Here is a 25,936-nt window from a genome sequence, read left to right on the forward strand (position 1 = left end):
TGTTATTTGTCTAATCTTAACTTTTATACCTTCAGCCCCATTTCCCCCTGATGTACATTGGCTGAAATCTAAGAGGAGCATAGTCCTTTTTAGAATTGAAACAAGAGTCTGTGCAGTGTGTATAACCACAGGTGACTAGTTAGGTATGTTCTGGTGCCTGACAGCCCAAGTCCCTCCCTTTTTAAATCAGAGCTGACTTTTACTGAATTACAATATTCTAATATATTGTATTGTAATATTGTAAAATGGGAAAATCAAACCGAACCAACCAGTAAATTAAACATTTCCAATACGTCTAGGTTGCAGATTGCCCTAGCCATTACGATGTTAAAAAAGACAGGACATAGCAATTTAAACTGTTTTAGTGTCAGTAAACTTCTAATCAAAGGAAATATAAAAATGTAAATATCAGGAAAAAAAGTGCACATTTTAATGATATTAACCATTTAGGACATTTATTATGGCTTTCCTAAATTAGCCAGACCTTTCCCTACCTTGAAATTTACAGCTTACAGCAACATTCAAACATTCAATGAACAATTGTCACTGATCTAGAAATCGTCAGATGCATTTATTCTCCTATAGTAAAACAAATATGGTAACTATCAATCTAAACCAATGATAAAAAGTGGTGTATGAAAAAGCAGGTACGACCACTTATAACATTTCAAAATATTTGATTATTCGGTAAATAAACATTAACAAGTTTTTGATCAATACATTGATAATATAAAATTGATGGAATATATTTGTATATCATATTTTTGATGTATATAATATGAATTGTGTTATCAGCGTTCTGATTGATTTGCACAGGTTTTATATAGTTTATGCTCTGATATCTCTATGACCAAAGGCGTTTTCTAACACCGGAAATGCCTCACAGATGTATCAGAAACTTCTTAATGGATACCGAATAAATAAATATTTTTAAATTTTATAAGGGTTCATACCTGCTTTTTCCTACATCACTTTTTTAATTATTGATTTAGTTTGCTAGTTTTTTTTATTTTATAAGTGGTTGTATCTGCTTTTTTCTATACCAGTTTTTTAGTCATTGGTTTAGTTTACTATTTTTTTTTATTTTATAAGTGGTCGTACCTGCATTTTCCTACAGTACCTTTTTTTCTCTGTTTTTTTCTGGCCAGCAGAGTAAGCAGGTCCCACCCGATAAGCAGAGTCTGATATATATGCGGAGTGGTTAGTTCACTTCAATGATACAAGTGTAGTTTAACAATTTTATGTTTAAAACAAAAAAGGAGTAACACTAAATTAGTCTAAGTTCACATTAGCATTCAGGGGCTTTGCGGAGGGCTGCGTACGTCCTCCGTTAAGCCACGCCTACTTCCGCATACTTCTGCATGCTTCGTGCGTACCTATCTTTAACATTGAGTACATAGGACATGCGGAAGTATGCTTATCCATTTTGACGCGCCCGCCGACCTCACGGGAGCACCTTATTCAAATATGTCAGATCTTCCTACATAAGTGTTGCCAGAGTCTAAGGTCTACTACAATGTGGCATTAGTGCGTGCACACGGGGGGGGGGGGGTGTATGTGTATTTGCTGCTGTACCACTACCAGGATGCAATATGATCTGCACAGCCGACTTCAGTGTGTCATGCTCATTGAACCATAGTTAACAGTATTTGCAATCCAGTCCCAGGAGGCATTGGAAAGGTTTCTATAATATTTGCACATAAGCTCTCACATTTACCATCCAACGTCAAGAAGCATTTTGCTAAGTTTGGAGGATAAATATTAAAACCAATCATAGTAGGGAGATCCAATATTACTATTGCAAAGTTCCCATGAGTAAAGTTGGAGTTAGCTGTTACAGGCAAAACAGAATGAATTACATTTCTTTTCTTGTCCTTTAAATGAATAGCATAGTTTGGGTAAAATTATCGGGCAATTGCATGCCTTTTATGCAGATAATGCTGTTTGATGAAAGCGGTGTTTTGATCTGCTAAGGATAATACAGATCCAGGGTTGGATTCATTGGTGAGAGTAAAGCTGTCTTCTGTGATAACTTCATCTCAGCATGAGGTCAGACGGGGAAAACTGGGATGGGGGATTAAAAAATGACACAGTCGGAGCAGTATTCAGTTCCCTGCTGTGCTCCTGGCTGCATACTATAGCTTATGTTTCTGATCTGTTATGGTATTGTCTGCTTTTTCTCTCCCAGAGCAGAAAGAGATTGCTGGAAACTTTTCTTTTTTTCGGCTAGAGGGATTAGTTCAGTGCAGCTTTTTTAATTAAAGAATCTGTATCTTTTCTTCTTTTTTGCTTTTTTTTTTTTTTAAGACAAGTTAGGGCAGAATTACCAGACCAACAATATAGCTAACTTGTTATTAACTACTACAAACTCTGACCTTTCGTTCAGTGCTACAAAAAATAAAATCAGCAAGCATGTTTTTTTATTTATTCTGCCATAACATATATCCTACAGGTTGCCAGAGATAACCTGTTATGACTGCAACGCTGTAAAGTTCAATGAAAGCCTGAAAAAAACAAAAAAAACATGAAAAGATTCAGGTCTGTTTCAAAGATGTATATATGTATATATACTGTGTCATATTGGATAGTGTACATTTATATATAAATATATTTTTATTTAATTTATTTATAACTTTATAAATTATTTTATTTATTTATACTGTAGAACAAATGTTTATAGAATCTTTATAGATTATTTATTTTAATAACGTATTTATTTTTTACGCCTACAAGTTTTCATATGTCTAAAGTTATGTGATGCCATTCAGTCACAAAAGTTTAGAATTCATTAAAAGTTTTAGTAGCAAATGCTGTTTTATCTGTAGAGTATGTCACGATACCCTCATTGCTAATAATCATCTACATGACTTTAATTCACATTTCTAAGCTTCAGCTATGTTGACATATTTGACCATAGTGAATAGTTAAAGAATATTTAGCAATTGTCATCTACAAGCAAGAAGTTTTATATATACTGATAGATGAAAATGGTTACAATGCCAAGTGAATGTCATTGTAAAGCAATCCTGGTCAGGGGATAGAAATTTCCCGTTTTCCAATTTTGTTCTGTAAAGTTGCAATATACACAAATCACCAGTGCCGTTCTATGTCAGATCAATTAGAAACACTTCCCCTGAACAGACAGTAACACAGATTTTTTTCATCAATTTGAAATTTTCCCTGTGACTCTATTTTAAAGGGATCAGGAAAGCAAAGGCTTTAAAGTATTCCCGTCGCTGTTGGAAGGCAAATCAAAGCTCTGTGCCGTTATGTGTCAATGGCTTGCAGGACTTACCTAGTTCATTTTCTGCTCTATTTTTCAGGCTTGCCATTTTTCAGAGTGAGTAATGCTTGCCAAGGGAAAGTGATCTTCCACACACTACGTTGTAAATTGTAATACTTTAAAGTTCATGACTTATACAACTTTGCCTCTAAGAATGTATACTGGAACTTTTTGCTTGTGCCAATATAAGGGCACATACACACTAGAGATCTTTTGTAGATATTGTTGTGAAAACAATAGCTTGTGGAGGGTCAGTTGACAAGTAACAGTATTTAAAAAGATATATTGGTCTAAAAAAATTCAGAAATCTTCTTAAATTGTCACTAAATTTTGGTATGAAAATATAATTTATTTTAAGAACTCCATTGTACATGTTCATGGAAATGGCAAAAGCCACTACACTGAAATTCATAGAATCCGAGAGTCCCTATAGCTCTGCACTAAGGAACCGTGAGCACTCTGTGTGTGCCCCTTAATGTCTGTACAAAACTGTTTCATAGAATTTTTTACCAAAGAACCATTGCTACTAAGTGGATGATATCACTATAATATGGCATCAATGGGAACTTGGTGCATTTTTTTCCTGTTAGAATAATTGGAATTAAATTAGAGGCAGAGGAACAGGAAAGACCCATAGACCTTTAACCATGTGCATAAACATTTAAAAACAATCGCTCATATTAACAACTTTTTGTCTACTACATATTGATTGTAGTATGTGAGGGGAATATATCATGACTGGCATTTCACAGACCAGTCTTGTACTGTATTACTGGATTAATGTATTGCTAAATATCTTAAGATAAGCACACATCTTAATAAATTTAGTGTATCTTTTGGGCTGTGTATGTGCCAGAGCTTGAAACTTACTCTATAAGATAACATAGGTTTCAGCTATAGTTCTTTGGTGTACAGTGTAGTAAATGTGTCATCTGCCAGTAGGTTATGACCCTTTTGACAATGTTTACCTATTTTTTTATTTTTATTCTTCTTTCTCGAAATAGCGCTCGAAACAAATTTTGTGATTTTTTTTTTGTTTACGTTAAAAAAAATGGCATAAAAGAAATAATAAATTCACCCAGTATACATATTTTTAAAAATAGGATTGGTATTTTTTTTCATTAATATATTTTTTATTTGTGAATCTAAATTTAATTGTGATAATTCATGTACTTGATATGAGTCACTATTGTAGCTTATGTATTCATTTTGAAGAGATATGTAAGGCTCATAAAGATGTTTAATGCATTCAACAAACCATTGGTCATGAAGATCTGCTTCCTCATCTAGAAGGTGGAGGATATGTCTGAGAATTTTTTTTTTTTCGCTATGCAATTACGTTTTTGAGCTCAAAACTCTTAAATAAGATCTTCCCACTCTTCAGTCATCCATGGTAATGGAGTTGCAAAAACTTTTTTTTTTTTAATTAAAATAGCTGTCAAAAGGAGAAATATATTTATAAGTTGTGAAAGTAAAGCTGAGATCTGAGCAGGATTTCATGACATTGCTTAAATACTGTGAGTACAAAGCTTTTTATAGACACATCCTTCTTGATGAACACTTGTAGGTTAGCTGGTAAAATATTGCTTTCCAATCATACTCCCATAGTTTTTAGTCAATTTGAAAACTGCTCAGAAAAAAATTCCAGTTTTGAGTAACACATATTCAAGTATGGAAGAGTGCTAAGAAGATAAAACCAAATATTTCACACAATAGTCCCGAATTTACAGATGTCTGTTTAGTTTGTTAATTTACTGAACACACTTTGAACACATATCATTTATTTTGACTCATCATATTGTGGTCTGATAATACTTGATTGTCTCATATTTGTCAGGTGCCCATAATTATAACAGTCATTGACCAGGGAAAGACTAAAAACATTATATATCATTGTTAGGTTTTGTACACATAGTAGAACTATGAGAGGTAAGCCTGGACGGCTCAGCTTTCGGCTCCATGAAACCAACAACATGTGCATTAGAAATGACATAATAAGGCATCCGATTGATCATAACAATTCTTATGGAAATTAGCAGAAAAGCCTTACACAAAATTAAAGACAAATGAAGGTACAATGTGACCCCATTGAGTGGTATGGTTGTCATATTACAAAAGAGTTGCACAAAGTTATAATCCACCCATGTGAATAGGCCCTTGAATGTAAATTCCTTGTACTATAAATCTAATTAATCTAAACGTTATAGCTCTGATTCATGGAAACAAGGACAAGTGACTCGACTATGCATGAAACCACAGGAACTGAGGAACATTAAGATGGCAGCAAATGCTCTTGTCTGATGAGTAGCGATGAACGAAAGTGTTCGAATAACATGTTATCCAAACATACTCAGTTGTTATCTGGGTATCTTCAGCGTGCTCAGATTATATTTTTAATTCCCTGCAGCTGCATGTTTTGTGGCGGTAGACAGCTGCGTGTTTGTTTGGCAATCTCCACATGTGTTGCGGCTGTCTACACGACAAGACAAGATATAGATTCTATTAGACCATCCATGCTCTGTCCATTTTTCACTGACTAATGCTAGGGGAACCTTGGAAACCTTTGTCACTGTTTTTCTCATCCAGTATACTTAAAAAATAGGTCCATACTTCGCATTGAAAAACCTGTGTGAACTATATGCATATTTCATCTACATGGCTAAATGGCTACCTCAAAAGTACATATATGAGAGGTGAATGCTACTCTACTATTTGGCAGACAGATACTCTGTTATGGGGCATTGACATACACCTAAAACCTGCATGTGCCATCCAATATACCACTACCTACTCACTATTATTATATTTGTTTGACGGCTGGGTCTATAATATATGTAAAAAAGAATATACACTCACTGGCCACTTTATTAGGTACACCTGTCCAACTTCTTGTTAACACTTAATTTCTAATCAGCCAATCACATGGCGGCAACTCAGTGCATTTAGGCATGTAGACATGGTCAAGACAATCTCCTGCAGTTCAAACCGAGCATCAGTATGGGGAAGAAAGGTGATTTGAGTGCCTTTGAACGTGGCATGGTTGTTGGTGCCAGAAGGGCTGGTCTGAGTATTTCAGAAACTGCTGATCTACTGGGATTTTCACACACAACCATCTCTAGGGTTTACAGAGAATGGTTCGAAAAAGAAAAAAAATCCAGTGAGCGGCAGTTCTGTGGGCGGAAATGCCTTGTTGATGCCAGAGGTCAGAGGAGAATGGGCAGACTGGTTCGAGCTGATAGAAAGGCAACAGTGACTCAAATCGCCACCCGTTACAACCAAGGTAGGCCTAAGAGCATCTCTGAACGCACAGTGCGTCGAACTTTGAGGCAGATGGGCTACAGCAGCAGAAGACCACACCGGGTACCACTCCTTTCAGCTAAGAACAGGAAACTGAGGCTACAATTTGTACAAGCTCATCGAAATTGGACAGTAGAAGATTGGAAAAACGTTGCTTGGTCTGATGAGTCTCGATTTCTGCTGCGACATTCGGATGGTAGGGTCAGAATTTGGCGTAAACAACATGAAAGCATGGATCCATCCTGCCTTGTATGGAGCATCTTTGGGATGTGCAGCCGACAAATCTGCGGCTACTGTGTGATGCCATCATGTCAATATGGACCAAAATCTCTGAGGAATGCTTCCAGCACCTTGTTGAATCTATGCCACGAAGAATTGAGGCATTTCTGAAGGCAAAAGGGGGTCCAACCCGTTACTAGCATGGTGTACCTAATAAAGTGGCCGGTGAGTGTATATGGGATATAGCTGTCTATTCTGTATGGACCATTGGTTTACATACAATAGCTAATTTAGCTGTGTATCTATGCTTGAAAAACAATTACATATCTACATCAGCAAAAATGATATTTTAAATTATTTTGCAACTATAATTTTGTGTGTGCTCTTTCTCTTTTGGCACATCCACTTTGTACCATCCTTGATCATTAATAAAATGTAATTATTTTCATATTGGTGTGATCTATGGACTATTTTTTTTTTATATTTACAGGGTGTTTTGGTTTCCAATAATATATGTATATGTATATATATATATATATATATATATATATATATATATATATATATATATATATATATATATATATATATATATATACCAACTTAAAAATAAAGAATATTTCATATATGTACACAAGATTTGATATATATGTACATATTGACCTTTCATATTCACTGTAAAGCCTAGTGTACATATCTCAAATCTTCTTTACTTTTCAGTTGATGTATATACAGTATATATATATATATATATATATATACATATATATATATATATATAGTATGTGCATATATATGTATATATATTTACATGTGGATATATACAGTGTATATATATATATATATATATATATATATATATATATATATATATATATATATATATATATATATATATATATATATATATATATATACACATATGATAATTATATGTGTGCCTTCCAAATGTAAATTACATGAAATTGCCATGCTGTGCCTAAGATTAAGGGCTTAAACTACCAATAGTAACTTTTTGACCCCATGCTTATTTCATAGTGAAGACCATGACAGGATTACTTTTTGCAGCAGATAAGGAATTTTCCATCACCTGATTATTGGACTTGGTTAGACAGGTAGTAGGTTTTCAACTGCTGAAAATTGCCAGGAATTCAAACAAGTAGTGTAGCTACGGAAACAGGTTGTGGATTATGGAGGTCCAGATATAGCTAGAAAGATAGAAGATCCCATATTAGCCTCTCCATCATCAAATTTTTAATTTAGTCATTAATTAGTCATTCATTTTAATGAGAAAAAAACTCTTTAACAACCTTCTTTTAATGGTCAGTGCAGCTTCTTATACTAGAGTATTTTTTATAGCGCAGCTTTATTCCGATGTTGAATTTTAAAACAATTTTCATCTTAATTACCTATAAATCATGAGTAGTTCCACCTGCCGCACATCTTTTTCATGTGCACAGCTGCCGTCTTCTGATATTTAACAGTAGAATTAGAAGGGCAGCCATTCTGCTTGACCTCAGTTGAGGTAGCTTGTGACTCGTAAATTGTTTAATTGGGGAAATCATGGAAGACTCTGCATAATTCCCATGACAGCAACTTGACTGGATACATTTAGCAGCCCATTTCTGTCATTACAACCTTATCTCATGAGTACACCAATATCTAAGTTATTGCAGAATGCTAATGTAAGATATGCATTTATGAAACAATATTTATCATTAACATATTACCAAGACATGTATATTAATCTGTATCATGTATTTTATTCTAACAGTTACCCGAGTAAGGGCATGTTGTGCCTTAATATGATTATATTACATATATTGTAAGAGGAGCAGCAGACATGCTCTTCAATAAGGGTTAAAGTTTATAGATGGTTATATTTTAGTCAGAATTTCAAGCAAGTTTTTCCAATTCCTTATGACTATTTGGAATTTCCTACCCTCAGTTTTGACCAAATTGATTTACAAATGAAAAAAGTTAATTAAACAACATTGTTTACTTTTTTTTTTTTAAATTGATCCAAATCATTAAAAAAATATTACCAAACAATGACACAGTATTTATTTCTTTTCATTAACATCTTCATTCATTTTACTCTCATTCGCTAACCGGATACGCATTTTGGTCTATGCTTTAAATATATGAAATATTCATTTATGTGGGCTGAATAATTACTGCAATGCAGTTTGTGATACTGATGAATTTTAATGATGTTTTTATTATACAATTTGTATCCATTTGATTTCTTCTCACAAAGCTGTAAACAGAAAGTAATTTCTTTCAATATCAAAAATATTGTTTTGTTTTTATTTTTGGGCTTTGATTGAAATGTATTCAATCTATGTATATTTTAAAAAAATCTATTGAAATATATGTCCAATATTTAAAATATTTAAGGCTTTCATTTACATAAACATTACATTTGTCCTATTTCTATCATTATAACACTTTATCGAGTAAATAACAGTGGATATAACTGTATCACACAGTGAGAACATTATTACGCAAACACACCAGGACAAATAGAATAATTTTACGCAATATTTTTTGTTATATTTTATTTTGATGGCACCTAGTTGACATAGTTTATGACATTGTCTGCACTTTCTTTCCATCACTGTTCCAGAATAGGATAGTTAATTTTCTTCCCCTGGACCTTGACACTGCACATCACCTCTGACACTAAGCAGTTAATTGATCAGTAGGAGCCAGTGAACTATACACATAACCACACCATGGGTATAGGCCGATCAGGGATATTCACATCAGGTTGAATTTAAACTACCACATTATTAGCAGCTCATAAAACCTTGGTTCAATGAGTCAGCCTACCTCAATCAATACCAGTAAGTACATGCTGCATAAAGCTATAGGAAATAAATAAGTCTGTCTTGGTAAATGTAAACACAGTACAAGCAGCCCAATAGAAAGCTAAAAAGTCAGAGAGCTGAAATTCTAGAATAATAGATATCAGAACATAGACTTTTTCTACATAACTATCTAGAGATTTTAGACTCTACTATACTATTACTGGATGTTTAATTTTGAGCCAAAGTCATATTTTTTTTGCAATGTTTGTGAAGTTTGGTTACCAGGAAAAAAAAGTTTGTTTTCTTTGTGGTGGCCAATACATTTATATTATATTCTGTGACATATTTATTTTTTCTTTGTTGTATTACAGTGGCTTCAGTGTGATCATCGAAATATTCTATGCTTCCTGTGGTGCATCGTTAAAATAAATAAACCGGTAAGTGATTATGGTTTGAATTTTTTCCTATATAGACTTATTGGTAGTTGAATAATTTTCTTTCATTTATTAAGTTATACAATGTATGCTGCACATTACAATTCACAGCTTTTTCATAGCGCGGATACAAATGAAGATATATATGTATAATATGTATATTTATATATAGATATATATTATTGTAAACATGCTATATATGCAATACATGTAAGGGCCTGCTATATATATATATATATATATATATATATATATATATATACAGTGTATAAACTTAGCATTCATGTGTTCATATATATATATATATATATATATATATATATATATATATATATATAATTTCATCTTTTCTTTGTAGCATTCTCTATATCGTTTTTTTGCCAATAAGAAATTAGTGTTTTACTATAGAAATGTCTTGATATTTAGACTCTTCTCTAGTAAAGTATTTCCCCACTTTCGGTAATACGCCAATAAATTTCTATTTCCCCACTTTTGGTAAATATACCAATAGTTTTCATAGCCTAAATGACTATCTATTACTTTAAGAACATTTTGCTTATAGTCAGAATATGATCCAGGACTATGTAGTTTTTATATTCATTGGTTGCCCATTTTACAGTGTACTGCATAGTCTTTACAGTATATTATATTTATATATTATAAAGCACATGGTATATTCGATTTTCCAGATTCCTGAGCCAATACACCACATTCTCACTGAGCAGTATTATTGTCTTTGCCATTGAGTTATCATCCATAATCTGAAAGTTATCCGTCTGTTTGCCTTGAAGATGAGCTAGTTGCTATGTGAATCTACATACCGTACAAAAGAACTGCTGATTACTCAATTCCAAATCAATAAAACCAGTTGGATGACCTAATTGGAATTGAATTTATGAGCCATTTAGTAAGAGGCATCATTTTATAGTAAAAAACTCAAGCTAAACAGAGGAAAAATGGCTACCATTTCAAACCTATAGGAAAAAAAAACTTCAAAGTGCCGAAATCCAGGTGAGCACTTTCATGTGAAGAAAACTGCAGACTAAGCCAGATCATAATTTGGAAAGCTGAGTTCAGCAGAGTAGCCTGAGTAAGTTTAACATCTTTATTCAAAGACATAGTGAAAACTAATTAATGCTGTCCCTTGTTAATTCTCAAAAAAAAAAACAGAAAGCAATGCAGGTGATTAGAATTAGTCATTAACATAAAGTGTAACTAGTAGGGTAAAGTCTACATCATGGTAAAGTATCAGACTGCAATACAGATGGGGTGATCAATCACTTGACTTCAACTTACAGTACATGTGCAATTGGCTCATTCAACCTGACCGATTGTTATATTTCCCATTGATGATCCTTTAAGAATTATAAACAGTAAGTTGTTACCAACAGCCATTAAATGTCTATGACCAACTTGACGCCGAGCAATTTTTCTTATTTTTCGTTTTTGTCATTAGTTCATGTGAAGACTAATTTATGTTGCATTTTTTTAGAAGAATATTTATTAAAACCCAATACCTACAAATCTCATTTTTATGTTCTTCTTATGCAACCTACCATCTAATCACCTACATCTGTATATGCAGTATTTGTAAAGTCTGTTTCGTGGGAGCGTATGTGTCATCATGCAGAATCGGAAGCATTAAAACAAATCATATAAATATCTTCATAGTTTAAAAAAATACTTTAGTATGAAAATTACCTCAATAATATAAAAATGTAAACCACGAGATAATGCCCAAATTGATGAGCCCTTACAAGTAGATAATTCCTTTCTATTTTGTTCTTATTATGTCTTCAAAACATTATATTGCCCCAGTTTTCCTCGATCACCTTCCATAGCAGTGATTGAAGGTACAACATTACTGCGTTCTTCCAACACATGAGGCAATTAGCAATCAAAGAGCTCTTACTGGTAATTTTCAATTAGGAGAACATCTAAGGTATGCAGTTCAAGCATATTTATATTCATCGTGATGGCCAACTATTCAGAAATGAGACATGAATGAAGAAACTTATTATTATAATGAGATATATTTTTGGATTAGCGCTTTACTTTTAGATTTTATTTATTTACTTCTGCAATATGCTTCAATATACCTTTCAAGTTGAGTGGTGCTGCTTGACCGGATGACATGATTTTTCACTGAAAAATTAACTGTTAGTTGAAAAACTACTCATTAACCTGTCAAAAAGATAAGACTGCTGTCTTTTTAAAAAAACGATAATCCAGATGAAAAGTATAAAATAAAAAATAAACATTGTTTTGTGCAAAGTTGTGAAATCATAAATTGCTTATAGCAACACATTAAGGGTCTATACACTCCTTCATTTTTTGGTTTCGGTTAGGGATTCCATTAATTTTGACAAGAAGACTACTGCAGTCTGCACCAATATTATTTCCAGAAAAAATAACCAGAGCCTTGGCCAAAAGCAAACAGACCCACTGTAGAACACTGAGGTCCATCAGAATTTAATCGGATGCTCCTGTCACAACCCTGTAAGTGATGGAAGCCATGGCCATGATGCTGCTGTGAGCAGACACTAAAATAAGAAAACAAAATGACCCTACATTTTATTCTATATATTAGACATGACGAAGAAATACATGTGTAAAAAAGCTAGAAGAACATATCTAATTTTGCTACCGCAAAAGTTTAGGTCATCATTAGAGTCTTTTAAAACTTTTGTTATGGCTCCTATTTCTAGTTGTTCTCCTCTGTAAAACTTTTGTAGTTTTATTAATTGGAAAACATTAATATTTGCATATCTGTTTCATGTCCACCAGCAGCAGAGCGCACACAACGTGCATTAAACTATTTATATGTGATAAGGTTTCGCATTGTGGCTGTAATTTGTCTACTGATAGCATGACTTAATATCTCTGCTTGAGAAGCCATGTTCCCAGCTGTGTTCACCTTAAGATTGTTCCCATCTTCTTTCATGAAACTTTTGATCTTGTTTTCTTTAAACATGCTGTTCAGAGCTACATAAACTATCAGCTCTGTATAGATAAAAATGAGTTAATTGCATATGGTGCTTGACAGGGCTTTGATAAAGTTAACAGATGGAAGAACTGAGTTTAGTCTTGTGTCACCCTGTGTATGAATGTACTATGAATATTTACCTTCGCAGCACAACACAAACTAATACAATCATGTGAGCCAACCACAGGAAATGCATTTTCAGCAGGGAGCTCCCAATACATTTATTACTTTTGTCTGTCATGCAAAAATCTGTGTTCATTTGTAAATCTAAGAACTGGTTCTTCAAATACATCATTGTGGTTTGCGATAACACCCTGTGAATTCCCAAATTAGATCACTATGGGGTTATGTATCACAGCAGAAGTGGAGCGATTCTCTAGATGTCTATGATTTATTCACGACACCTATCTTTAAGGAGAACTTGCCGTTTTAATATACAGTTTTGCTCTACATCAATCACTTACTACTCTTCTGCCATAGTCACAGTGTTATTCTAGGTACTCAAGCATGAGCTTAAGGGAGAGTATATATCATTATATATTAAATTATATGTGCACTATAACTTATCAATCAGTGTTCCTTCTTTACCATTTCTGATGTTATAATTGTTGCTACTCCCTGATATTTCAATTAGCAATGACATTTTTATGTATGTCTTACCTTATGCAGAAATTCCAAGCATTATGTTTCTTAGTGCCTTTATGTCACAAACACAAACTATAAGGTGATGATGAGACCCAAACTATTTTCATGGAGGAATTTGTCTTGGTAAATTGCATAAAGTTTCCTGAAACTTTCTATAGTCTACAGACAATGGTAGAAACCTCCTTGGACATCATTGTAACTTCTTGGCTGCCAAATGTTATTTAAGCATTGTAAAGAGATGGATATTTTTGTCGATTAGTGAAAGCTGTAGGGTTCCTGGGTCAACTGCTTTGTAGTTTTAGCGGTCATTTTATATAAAAGGAAACCATGAAATGAACACTAGATGTGTGTGTGTGTATATATATATATATATATATATATATATATATATATATATATATATACATTATTTTTAACATTATTATTAATATATTGGGCTACGTTGAAAAATTGTCTGTTTCTTAAATTGATTTTCATTCCAAAATACCATTTTCCGATCAATATTTTCTGCATGTTCTGTCTTACCTATTACAATTATGATCAATAGACTAGAAAATAATGTGAAGATGAAGCGGTGAATGTTCTTCAAAACAGTATTCAATAATTAATGACATATTGCATTTATTTAGCAACTTATCTTACTTAAGTAGAACTGTTTTTGTTTAGAAAGATGTACACTGATATACCTTAATACATCATTCCAATTTTTTTTTATATTTTTGAGTATTGCATTTTTTTGCACATACTCACTTTTGCATACTAGTTCTATTCGTATACTATAATAGTATATTAATTACTATTTATTGAAGAAAGTTTCCATCATATTACTAATTACAATGTTTTTAAGTGCTCTATAATGATATGACTACCGATAACAATATTTTAAGTTATTCTTCAAAACCACTATAATTAATCAATTCACTTCTTTATGTCTCCAAACTGTCTATATTAACTCATAAAAAGACAATGGTTAAGATTTTCCTAATTTTATTACAAATTAAGCTAATTATAGTGCTCGGGTACAGTGCTATAATTCTACGCATTATATAAAAATCAAATGGCAAACATTTTTTAAAAAATGTAACTTCAGAGTTATTGTAAAAAACAGCAAACCTTATTTGCAAGACATTGGATATAGTTTTAGAAATGCAACCTGTTTTTATCTGAAATTTTTGTAAGCATTTTTTCTGTGGATTTTTTCGCAACATTAAAAATTAGCATTTTTTCCCTGCATTTTTCAAGTACTGTAGAGAAGCATGCTATTAAAATCTCAGAAAAAGATACTATTCCAAAACATGCTGCATTAAAAAAAATAGTAAATTTAATAATGCATTATAAACTTTAAAATAGTATCTAAAAATGCTATTTGTAACTGAACCTTAAGGCACGGTTCATGCTTTTATTTTAATAAGTCGTATGTTAGTTTTAGTTTCTAATTGGTTTTATTTATTAAAAACATTACAGATGCATTATATAAGAGTGCATTCAGCTGTATGCAATCTAAGTGTTTTCTTAGACCCCAACAGTAGCTCTTTAAAATTGGACACCCATTATTAAAAAATCTGCTCATAGCCTTATTCTGGGTTCATCGGCAAAATAGTTGAAATATATATTTTTGATTCAAAAGTAATCAAAGATCTTTATATGAAAAAGTAAAAAATAAAATTTATCTTTGTTTAATTCTAATCATATTAAAAAATGTTTAGGTGGTATAAAGAAGTTTTTATTGATAGCTGCCATGTTCTTATACTTGGCTGTTGATGTTAATATGTTTTGATTATATACACTCATCATTAAAATTGCAACACCAAGAAAAGAAAACATGATTAATTGTGGAAATGACATAATCAGAAGACATGTTAATGATATGCAAATTAGGAAAAAAATAAAAAATAATTTTTAAAACATCTCAATTTATTCACCATGAAGTTTAAGCTTACCGGACAGATTTACATGCCCTAGGCATGCTATCAATGAGGTTATTAATGGTTGTCTGAATTATGTTCTGCCATGCTCAAAGCACTTGGACACATAAAATAATCAAAATCCGCTGCTGGCAGCCCTATTTGTAATTGCCAACCAATGCTATCCCAGATGTGGAGACAAGTGCGGAGATGCTGCAGGCTGTGATAGCCCATTTAGGTCAAACAGGCTGCACACAGTTGTAGGAGCAGCATGTTTCCTGGCATTGAAATGTTGAAAAATGGCTCTTGGGCACTTTGGGGAAATGACTGTTTCAGTGGTTTCACAATCAAATCAAGGTTACTCTGAGCTGTCAGAGTACCTGCAATGAAGACTAGAGGGATTGGGCTACTGTACATTATGCCAACATAAACTATAATCTTGTGAGCAGAGTTTGTGTGATGTTCGCTGATGGTGTTGCACACATGGTCTCCAGGCAAATCACACACTATCTGTGCATCAAAGTCAAAAGCAGAGAGAATTAAGCTCTAATACAGCCTCTTTTGCCATTTTGCTCTGTACCATGATAAAATGGAATGTGATTGCGCAAGGTCGATGGGACACCTGTACGTTGGCATCTGTAAGCTGTCATGCAAATGCCTTCTGACAACATGAAGCCGCATATTGCTCATACTACTATGAGCAGCCTGTGTATTGTAAGTGTGCTACTATGGCCTGCATTGTCAGCGGACTTGCCTTCCAAAGATCACATCTAGGCCATCACCGGTCAGCAATTACAAAGGGAGCTGCCTTTGTAATTTTGTAATTACAAATGGATCATGATTGGTGTGCCAAAGTGCATTCAACATGGCAGAGCAATCCCTCAGACAACCATTAGTAACCTCAATGATAGCAGCGAAGGCTTGCAATTGAATGTATTTCTGTGTGTTGTGTTCATACTCGACACTAAACTTATTGAGAGGTTTTGAAAATTTTGCTTCTATAATTTGCAGATCATTAACATGTGTATCAAGCCTGCAATTTCCATAACTGCACAAGTTTTCCCTTTTTTCTCCAAACTAGAATAAAAATGAAGCTTAAAATTGGCTGCACTGCTGGAAAAAAATCTTCCTTGAAGGTTCTTTATTAACAACCACTACACATTTCAATGCCACACTGGCATCTTTCTCAAGTGTGAAAAAACAACTTTCTGTTTTCAAAGGTGATTTTTCCTCCTAGATTGGAAAGCTTCCATTACGTGGATTCTCTCTCCCGGCCACGAGGCAGCGGCAGCTGGTTATTTGAAACTTTTCAGTGGTTGTATCTGTACACAGTCAACCAAGGTGAGAAAAACCCACCATATAATCTATGCTCTATATTAAGTGTTTCATCCTATCATGCACTTCTCCTTCCGCAGCTATTGTTACTCCAAATTTTCCTTTCTGGTGTTGCAATGTCAATGTTGTAGAGTGTGTGTGTGTGTGTGTGTGTGTATATATATATATATATATATATATATATATATATATATATATATATATAATTCTGAACTGATTATATGAAATTATTTAATGAACTTTAAAATAAGACATGGCGGATGACCTACTTTTAGTTGAAGTCATCTACTATATCATGTTCCCTATACTGGAAATCATTAAAAGGAAAACATATTTGTTTGTATTTTTTATGAATATTAATGTACAAAATGTGTGCACAGATTGAAGGATTCTCTAATCTCATTTTTAATTTTATCCATGAAATATACATGTAACATTTTGAATATTGAGATTAAGTGAATTAAATTTTAATTTTTAATACCTATAAACACGCATGGAAAAAAAGAAAATAATCTCCTTTACAGTAAATTATACACAGAGGATGGGTTAATGTGATCATTATTCCTGTATACAATGGAATCTATAAACATTCAAAAATTATTCATTTATAATAAGATTTTTTTCATGCAATTTCATCACGAGTTCTTTGAAAGTCATCACTTGTAATATCCTTGACAATATGTACTATTTTTGTAGATTTTATTTGTTAGAGTGACAGGTGATATTATATAGTTTATTTTTCCATTTTACATACAAGCAGGTATTAGAATATATTGTTAACAAGATTGCAAGTGATCAAGAAAAAATGTCTGATTTCCTCCAACAACGGAACTGTCTACAAAATTGGGTATAGTATTGTAGCTTAGACTCATTTACTTCAGTGAAGCAGACATGTAGTAGCAGACAGAACTCATAGACTGTAGTGATACTGTATCTACAAGAAAGCAGCTATGCAATTGAAGCTGCAGAAGAAGTTGCTTTGACATGAAGCTGCACAAGTTGAATTTCTATGGAGGATTTAGTTGAAAATCAAAGTCTATATGTAGCTTCAGCCTTATCAGTGATGCTAAATGGTACAAATACGTAACTAAAGTTTACGTTTAAAGCCCTGATTGTGCAGTTGTACTTGTATAGAAATTAATGGTATATACTTGTAAAGGTGTATACATGGGCAGCACGGTGGCTCAGTGGATAGCATTGAAGCGCTGGAGTCCTGGGTTCAAATCCCACCAAGGACATCTGCAAAAGAGTATGTATGTTCTCTCCGTGTTTGCTTGAGTTTCCTCCTACACTCCAAATACATACTGATAGGGAATGTAGATTGTGAGCCCTATAGGGGACAGCGATGTTAATGCGTTCAAAACTGTAAAGCGTTGCGGAATATGTTAGCTATAAAAATAATGATTATTATTATATTATAAGGTTTATCTTTAAACTATACTAATGTGTTAAAATAGTTTATTGAAGGGAACCTGACGTAAAAAAAATGCTATTAGAATGCATATATGAGATTAATCTACAGATTAATAGCGTTCAGAAAATGTCTTGCGCCACATTCTTACATGACAGGTTCCCTTTAATGGATTATAGCAAGAAGCTATCACATATTCAGAAAGAATAAACACCTTCTAGATCAGCGAGGTCCAATCTCACTTTTCTTGCCCCATTTTCTTTGCCCCATTTTCCCGCACCATGCGAGAAGTAAGCGGATCATGTGCGGATAGTACCCGGGGTGGAGGAGAGGAGACTCTCCTCCAGGCCCTCGGGACCATATTTGTGTAAAAAAAAGAATTAAAATAAAAAATGATATACTTACCTTCTGATGGCCCGTGAAGTCCTCCCGCCTCTCAGCACTGCACGCGGCCGTCCGGTCGCAGGGTTGCTATGCGAGCAGGACCTGTGATGACGTTGCGGTCACATGACCGTGACGTCACGAAGGTCCTTCTCGCATAGCATCTTTGGAACTGGACCACTGCAAGCAGCGCCGAGGAGATCGGGACGTCGAAGGGTGAGTATAACCATTTTTTTAATTATTTTTAACATTACTATTGATGCTGCATATGCAGCATCAATAGTAAAACAAGTGCAGGAGTAAACCCACAGTGGAAACCGCAAGACAAACCGCGATAAATCTGCAGTGATAACCGCAGCGGTTTTGCCCTGCAGATTTATCAAATCCACTGCGGGAGAACCCGCAGAGGACCCTTCCTACGTGTGCACATAGCCTAACTGCCAATATCCGTGACACAATATTTTACGATAACGAGACTATTCCTAATATTATGTAGCTACCAAGATCAATGCATCACTAGCATATAACTACCAAGAGTGGTGCCAACTAAACTTGTACCCCCATATTAAAACTGTATGATTGCCTGGCTCACTTCAGGACATCCAGCTCTAACTTGCCACGTCTATGGTATTTCCCTATAGAGCGTGTGCGCTACACATAAGTGGCTAAAGTGATTCATCTTGAAAAATGCTGAGGTTCTGCAGCGAATGCTCATTTTAACCACAGCATTATTTGTAGAGTTATTTTATTTATGTGTGCAATGTATTTCTTTCTTTGGAAAAATGGAGTTTTTATAACGTGTATCCAGAATTAAAACTAGCACTTCAACCATTAACTTTTGATTGATATAATACCTTAGTTGCTGAGTAAACCTTTCCACAGATCTCTTTAAAAGTGATTATGCTGTGTAGAATAAAAGTTTGCACAGCAGGTTTATCCAAAATATGCTTTACATCTCAGCAGTGGGAGTGACTTTCCCTTGATCAGCATGAATATTTCAATTTATAACCTTGTAGGGTTCTTATTTTTCATAAATCCTCACTTATCAAGTAGAAGAAGTACCCTACTGAATTATTGATTCAAGCTTGATGACCTAATAAATGTTGATAAGTCGTAGATTTGCAATATCTTTAACATGTTAGGGTATGTGCACACGTCCGGATTTCTTGCAGAAATTTCCTGAAGAAAACCGGAAATTTTCTGCAAGAAATCCGCATTTTTTTTTGCATTTTTTTTCCGTTTTTTTCGCGTTTTTTTTTAGCATTCTGCAAGCGTAATTAGCTTGCAGAATGCTAAAGTTTTACAAGCGATCTGTAGCATCGCTTGGAAAACTGACTGACAGGTTGGTCACACTTGTCAAACATAGTGTTTGACAAGTGTGACCAACTTTTTACTATAGATGCTGCTTATGCAGCATCTATAGTAAAAGATAGAATGTTTAAAAATAATAACAAACATAAAAAAATGCTTATACTCACCCAGACATCTCCTCAGCGGCGTCCGTTCCTCTTCCTATAGCTGGTGTGTGCGCGCAGGACCTTCCATGATGTCGCGGTCATGTGAGCGGTCATGTGAGCGGTCACATGACCGCTCACGACCAATCACAAGACAGTGACGTCATCACAGGTCCTTCACCACACAGCAGCTATAGGAACCGAAGCGGCAGCATGCAGCGGTGAGGCGGGAAGACATCGAGGGTGAGTATAGGACTATTTTTTATTTTAATTCTTTTATTTTTGACCAATTATATGGTGCCCAGTCCGTGGAGGAGAATCTCCTCTCCTCCACCCTGGGTACCAACCGCACATAATCTGCTTACTTCCCGCATGGTGTGCACAGCCCCGTGCGGGAAGTAAGCAGATCAATGGACTCCTAGGTGTGCGGAATCCCCGCAATTCCGCATTTTTAATGAACATGTTGCTTTTTTTTCCGCGATGCGATTTTTTCGCGGAAAAAATCGCAACATTTGCACAAAAAATGTGGAATACACTGTAAATAATAGGAGGCATATGTTAGCATTTTTTTCGCGTTTTTATCACGTTTTTATAGCGAAAAAACGCGAAAAAAACGCTAAAAATCCTGAACGTACAGTCTATTCACAATTGGTTTTATTGATTTGTCTTGATGAGTGAAACATTTGCATTTTGGGGAGCTATGAACATTGGTGTATTGGATGGATGAATTCATCACAAATGCATTAGCATTTGTATATTCAGAGAAAACATAGAAATCTCGAAAACGTAACCCCTAAAACACCAGAATTACAAGCGCGTATAATGTCAGCAAATAGAGGAGTATCCTTTTTCTGACCCTGTGCAACCAGGGTTTATTTTTTTTATGAAAGCAAAAGGAAAGGTCCAGCTTCTAGAGTCAAAAATTGTAGATAAAAACTATATGTTTATTGGTGATCTTTGTTAAAATTCATACACATTGCTATAATGGGGGAGAGACTTACACAGAATCAACACATTTTTAACGTGTAGTACATTCTTAATCCTGGTGTGAACATGTTACACAATTGAAACCCTGCAATGTATATGTATTTTAGCAAAAATCATCAATACAATATGGTTACAATCTATAACCTTTGACCCTGGAAACTGGATATTTCTTTTCTCTATAGTATTTTGATGAAATGCATTACAGTGGTGTGGCCTGGTGTTTCGAAAGTATCTGGATTCATAATGAAGATGTGACATAGTTTTTTTTACTTCATTTGTTTGCTGTTTAAGGCCCCTTCACATGTCCTGATGTTTCCAATACTGGAAAAACCAGTACTGGTGAGATCCAAGATTCATATCCGTGTGCCATCTGTGTACGTGACATCCATGTGACATCCATGTGTCTGTGTGCTGTTCGTATCCGTGTGTCCGTATGAGGTTAGTGTGCTCTCAGTGTGACACATATGGAATGAAATGCAGCATAGAAATTAAACAGTTATGTATTAAAGATGTTCAAAAGTAGAGATAGATAACAAGGAACCCATAGATAGATAGCTAGAAAGATAGATAGAAAGAAATATGTGGGTGTGATATATAATCAATGTGTAGCGCCGTTGTCCCTGCACACTCCCTCTCTTGTGCCGACTTACTCACCGCCCCGTCCCTTGTCCCGCACTTTCTTCCTCTGCTCCTGCAGCTGCCTGGGGTTTATGCATGGCTCTCAGATCCCCAGGCACTGTGCTTGGGAAGGTGCGCTCCTACCCTCTTAAAGGGACAGTGCATGCCGTTCTATATTGTCCCCAGCCAATGGATGTGAGAATACGTATTATTTAGGGCACCTCAACCTGTTGGCAGGTGCCTGAGCAAAGTGTTTAGTCAGTTAGTCTACGTTCTTGCCAGTTATCAGATTCCCTGTCTGTGCGTACATGCAAGTACCTGCTAATTCCTGCTAGTATCTGCCTGTAGCCACCAGTACCTGCTTGCTCGTGCATGCTTCTGCTTGTGCCTTCCTGTACCTACCTGCACTTACCGTGCCAGTCTGTAGAAGAGCTCACATTCCTGCACTTGCCATGCCTGTCTGCATACCTGCAGTGCCTGCTTGCAATTGCGTTGCCAATCTGTATACCAGCCGTACCTGACTGCACCTGCCGTGCATGTCTGCATTCAAGCTGTGTCTGCCTGCACCTGTCGTGCCCGTCTGTATCTGCACCTGCCATGCATGTCTGCATACCAGCTGTACCTGCCTGCACCTGATGTGCCAGTCAATATACCAGCTGCACCTGCCTACACCTACCTTGTTTTACCATATTCCTGCCATGCCAGCATGTATTGGTCAAGTCCATCCATTCTTGGCCGTTCTATCTTGCTGCCCCTTTGGCAGTCAACTGTCGTGTATCCAAGGTCTGCCATGAAGTAGCACCTGGAGTCCATCGAGAGCTAAGTATAACCCCACCATCAGGGGCTTTAGCAAAGAGTTAGGTGTTTGCCCCGATCAGGCTCTCCTTGGGCCACAGCACAATGGTTCCACTACCATGGATGTTACAGTTTGCTCAGGCCATGGAATCCGCTGGCTCTCAAGCTTCCTCTATCTCTGGACTGTACCAGTAAGTATCCCACCAGAAAGATCAGCAGGACAAAATCTTCTCCTATCTGCGCACAGTGACCACCCGCATAGACAAGCTTACGTCTGTGGCCACATCCAATGCTGCTCATCTTCACTCCTCATATTGCAAGAAGGGGACCTTACAGTGGGCCAGTAAGTTATTTGATTACTTAACCTGTCTGCCTATCTAGCCTGGAACAAAGAGGCACTGGTGACCATGTCCTTGTTGGATAACCTGGTGTCCCTGTCTACCCGGATCAACACCAGGTTTCAGGAGTGCTCCAAGGAGGTAATCCACAAGAGAAGATCTATGCGCTTGGCTATTTCCAAAGGTCAATCATGCCACGAATCTCAACCTCAACACCTTCCCCTGAATCCATGTAAATCAACTGGATGAAAATGGCCGAGCATTAACCAGGAGGCCCGTCAAGCAAAGGGAAGGTTATTCTATTGTGGCAGTCCCGCATATTTAATCCACTTCTGCCCTGAAAAAATGGGAAACTCCAGAGCCTAGGGTCTGTATGAGAAACTTCCCTGAGCGAGGACCACTCCTCTCCTTCGCTGACTGTCAATATCCTTTCCTGTGGCAACATCCATTTTGTCGATTCGGTCTATCTAGACTTGCAGAAAATTCCATTCAACATGCCATTGTGGAGCAGTATCACATTCCAATGCAACGTCTACAGAATCCGTTAGTGGTATCATTGGTGAAAGGGAAGCCTCTTTCCAACACTGCTGTCTACATTTCTGAGCCTGTGGAACTTCAGGTTGGAATGTTGCACTCGGAGAGAATCTTTCTTTATGTACTCTCTGGTCTGTTTCATCCCCTGCTCCTGGGCTTACCATGGCTATGAAGATATGAGCCTGTCTTAGATTGGAGATCTGGAGAAGTATTACATTGGTACCAGGCCTACCTCGAGAGGTGCCTTGTCCCCATTCATCCTGCCAGACTTCCACCTACTGCATTGAATTTACCTGGCCTGCCCCCTGCTTATTGAACTTATGCAGATGTCTTTGATAAAAAGGAAGCAGAGGCAGTACCACCACACAGGCAGTATGATTGCCCTGTAGACTTCCTTTCTGGCTCTTCTCCTCCACAAGACACTACCCTCTGTCCGGAGACATGGCTGAAAATATCAAAGAGAACCTAGCCAGGGGAGTTATCCGGAAGTCTTCCTCCCTGGCTAGAGCAGGATTCTTCTTTGAAAAAAAAAAAAAGGAAGGCTTCGTCATTGTATAGACTAAATGTATAGACTAAAGGGGTCTCAATCTAATAACGATCAGAAATAAAAATCCTCTGCTTTTCATATCAGCGCTGTTTGATTATCTCAAAGGTTCCAAAGTTTTTACCAAACTTGACCTGTAGGGGGCGTATAACCTTATCTGAAAATGCAAGGGGTATGAACAGAAGACAGGCTTTTACACCCGAGAGGGTAATTATGAGTATTGCGTAATGCCGTTTGGGCTCTACAATCACCCATCAGTCTTCCAAGAACTAGTAAATGACATCTTCCAGCACCTTCTCTACTTGTGTTTGGTGGTTTACCTTGATGACATAATAGTGTTCTCTCCCCACACACAGGAGGAATGTTTGCCAGGTTCAGAGACTAAAGCCCCCGTCTCACTAAGCGAGATCACTAGCGAGATCGCTGCTGAGTCACAAGTTTTGTGACACAACAGCGACCTCAGTAGCGATCTCGCTATGTGTGACACGTAGCAGCGACCAGGCCCCTGCTGTGAGATTGCTGGTCGTGTCGGAATGGCCTGGACCTTTTTTTGATCATTGAGGTCCCGCTGGGTAGCACACATTGCTGTGTTTGACACCTTACCAACGACCTCGTTGACGACTCAGACACTGAATCGTTATAATAGCTCCCATGTGACATTGTTGTACAGGTCGCTACAGGTTGCTGGTGAGATGTCAAACAGTGAGATCGCAGCAGCGATCGATGAGAAGATCTCACTGTTTGACATCTCACCAGCGACCACATAGCGACGCAGCAACGATCCCTGACAGGTCGTATCGTTGTCGGGATCGCTTTAGCGTCGCTAAGTGAGACGGGGCCTTAAGGAAGAATCATTTGTATACCAAGTTTGAAAAATGTGTCTTTGAGCAAACCTCACTTCTGTTCTTTAGGTACTTCATCTCTGAGACAAGACTAAGGATGGACCCTGAGAAGGCATCTGCTGTTCTAAAGTGGCCCTGTCATGATGGTCTGAAGGCAATCCAGCAATTCCTCAGATTTGCTAATTACTACGAACAGTTTATACCTAGTGTTGAGCGATACCTTCCGATACTTGAAAGTATCGGTATCGGATAGTATCGGCCGATATCCGAAAAATATCGGATATACCCGATACCAATACAAGTCAATGGGACACAAGTATCGGAAGCTATCCTGGATGGTTCCCAGGGTCTGAAGGAGAGGAAAACTCTCCTTCAGGCCCTGGGATCCATATTCATGTAAAAAATAAAGAATTAAAATAAAAAATATGGATATACTTACCCGTCCGGCGGCCCCTGGACCTTACCGATGTAACCGGCAGCCTCCGTTCCTAAGAATGAGGAGTTTAGGGCCTTCGATGACGTCGCGGCTTGTGATTGGTCGCGTGACCACTCATGTGACCGCTCACGCGACCAATCACAAGCCGCGACATCATCGCAGGTCCTAAACTCCTCATTCTTAGGAACGGAGGCTGCCGGTTACATCGGTAAGGTCCAGGGGCCGCCGGACGGGTGACTATATCCATATTTTTTATTTTAATTCTTTATTTTTTACATGAATATGGATCCCAGGGCCTGAAGGAGAGTCTCCTCTCCTCCAGACCCTGGGAACCATACACTGGGAACTTCCGATTCCGATTTCCGATATCACAAAAATATCGGAACTCGGTATCGGAATTCCGATACAGCAAATATCGGCCGATACCCGATACTTGCGGTATCAGAATGCTCAACACTATTTATACCACATTTCTCCTCTCAGACCACTACAATCTCTGCCCTAAACCACAGGGGGGCTAACCCCAGGGTGTGTACTCTGGAGGCTGAAAGCACCTTTGTCTCATCGAAACAGTCCTTCACCTCCCCTCTGGTACAGCACCATCCAGACAATAAGCAATTCTTTTTTGAAGAGGATGCCTCTTCCTTTAGTGCCAGAGCAGTCTCACCCAGAAGTCTCCT

At 36.4% G+C, this 25,936-nt stretch overlaps 1 long non-coding RNA gene across 1 annotated transcript in view; it reads right to left on the reverse strand.

The window, feature by feature from the left end:
- Positions 1-1,916: 1,916 nt before the first annotated feature.
- LOC143793003 (uncharacterized) overlaps positions 1,917-25,936 on the reverse strand; it is a 110,024-nt gene continuing 86,004 nt past the window's right edge. The window contains exons 2-3 of the long non-coding RNA XR_013220026.1: positions 7,890-8,007; positions 1,917-2,504 (exon numbers count right to left, since the gene is read on the reverse strand). This is a non-coding gene — a long non-coding RNA (uncharacterized LOC143793003). The remainder of the gene's footprint in view (positions 2,505-7,889; positions 8,008-25,936) is intronic.

This window comes from Ranitomeya variabilis, chromosome 1 (assembly GCF_051348905.1).
Source record: "Ranitomeya variabilis isolate aRanVar5 chromosome 1, aRanVar5.hap1, whole genome shotgun sequence".
Taxonomy (NCBI): domain Eukaryota; kingdom Metazoa; phylum Chordata; class Amphibia; order Anura; family Dendrobatidae; genus Ranitomeya; species Ranitomeya variabilis.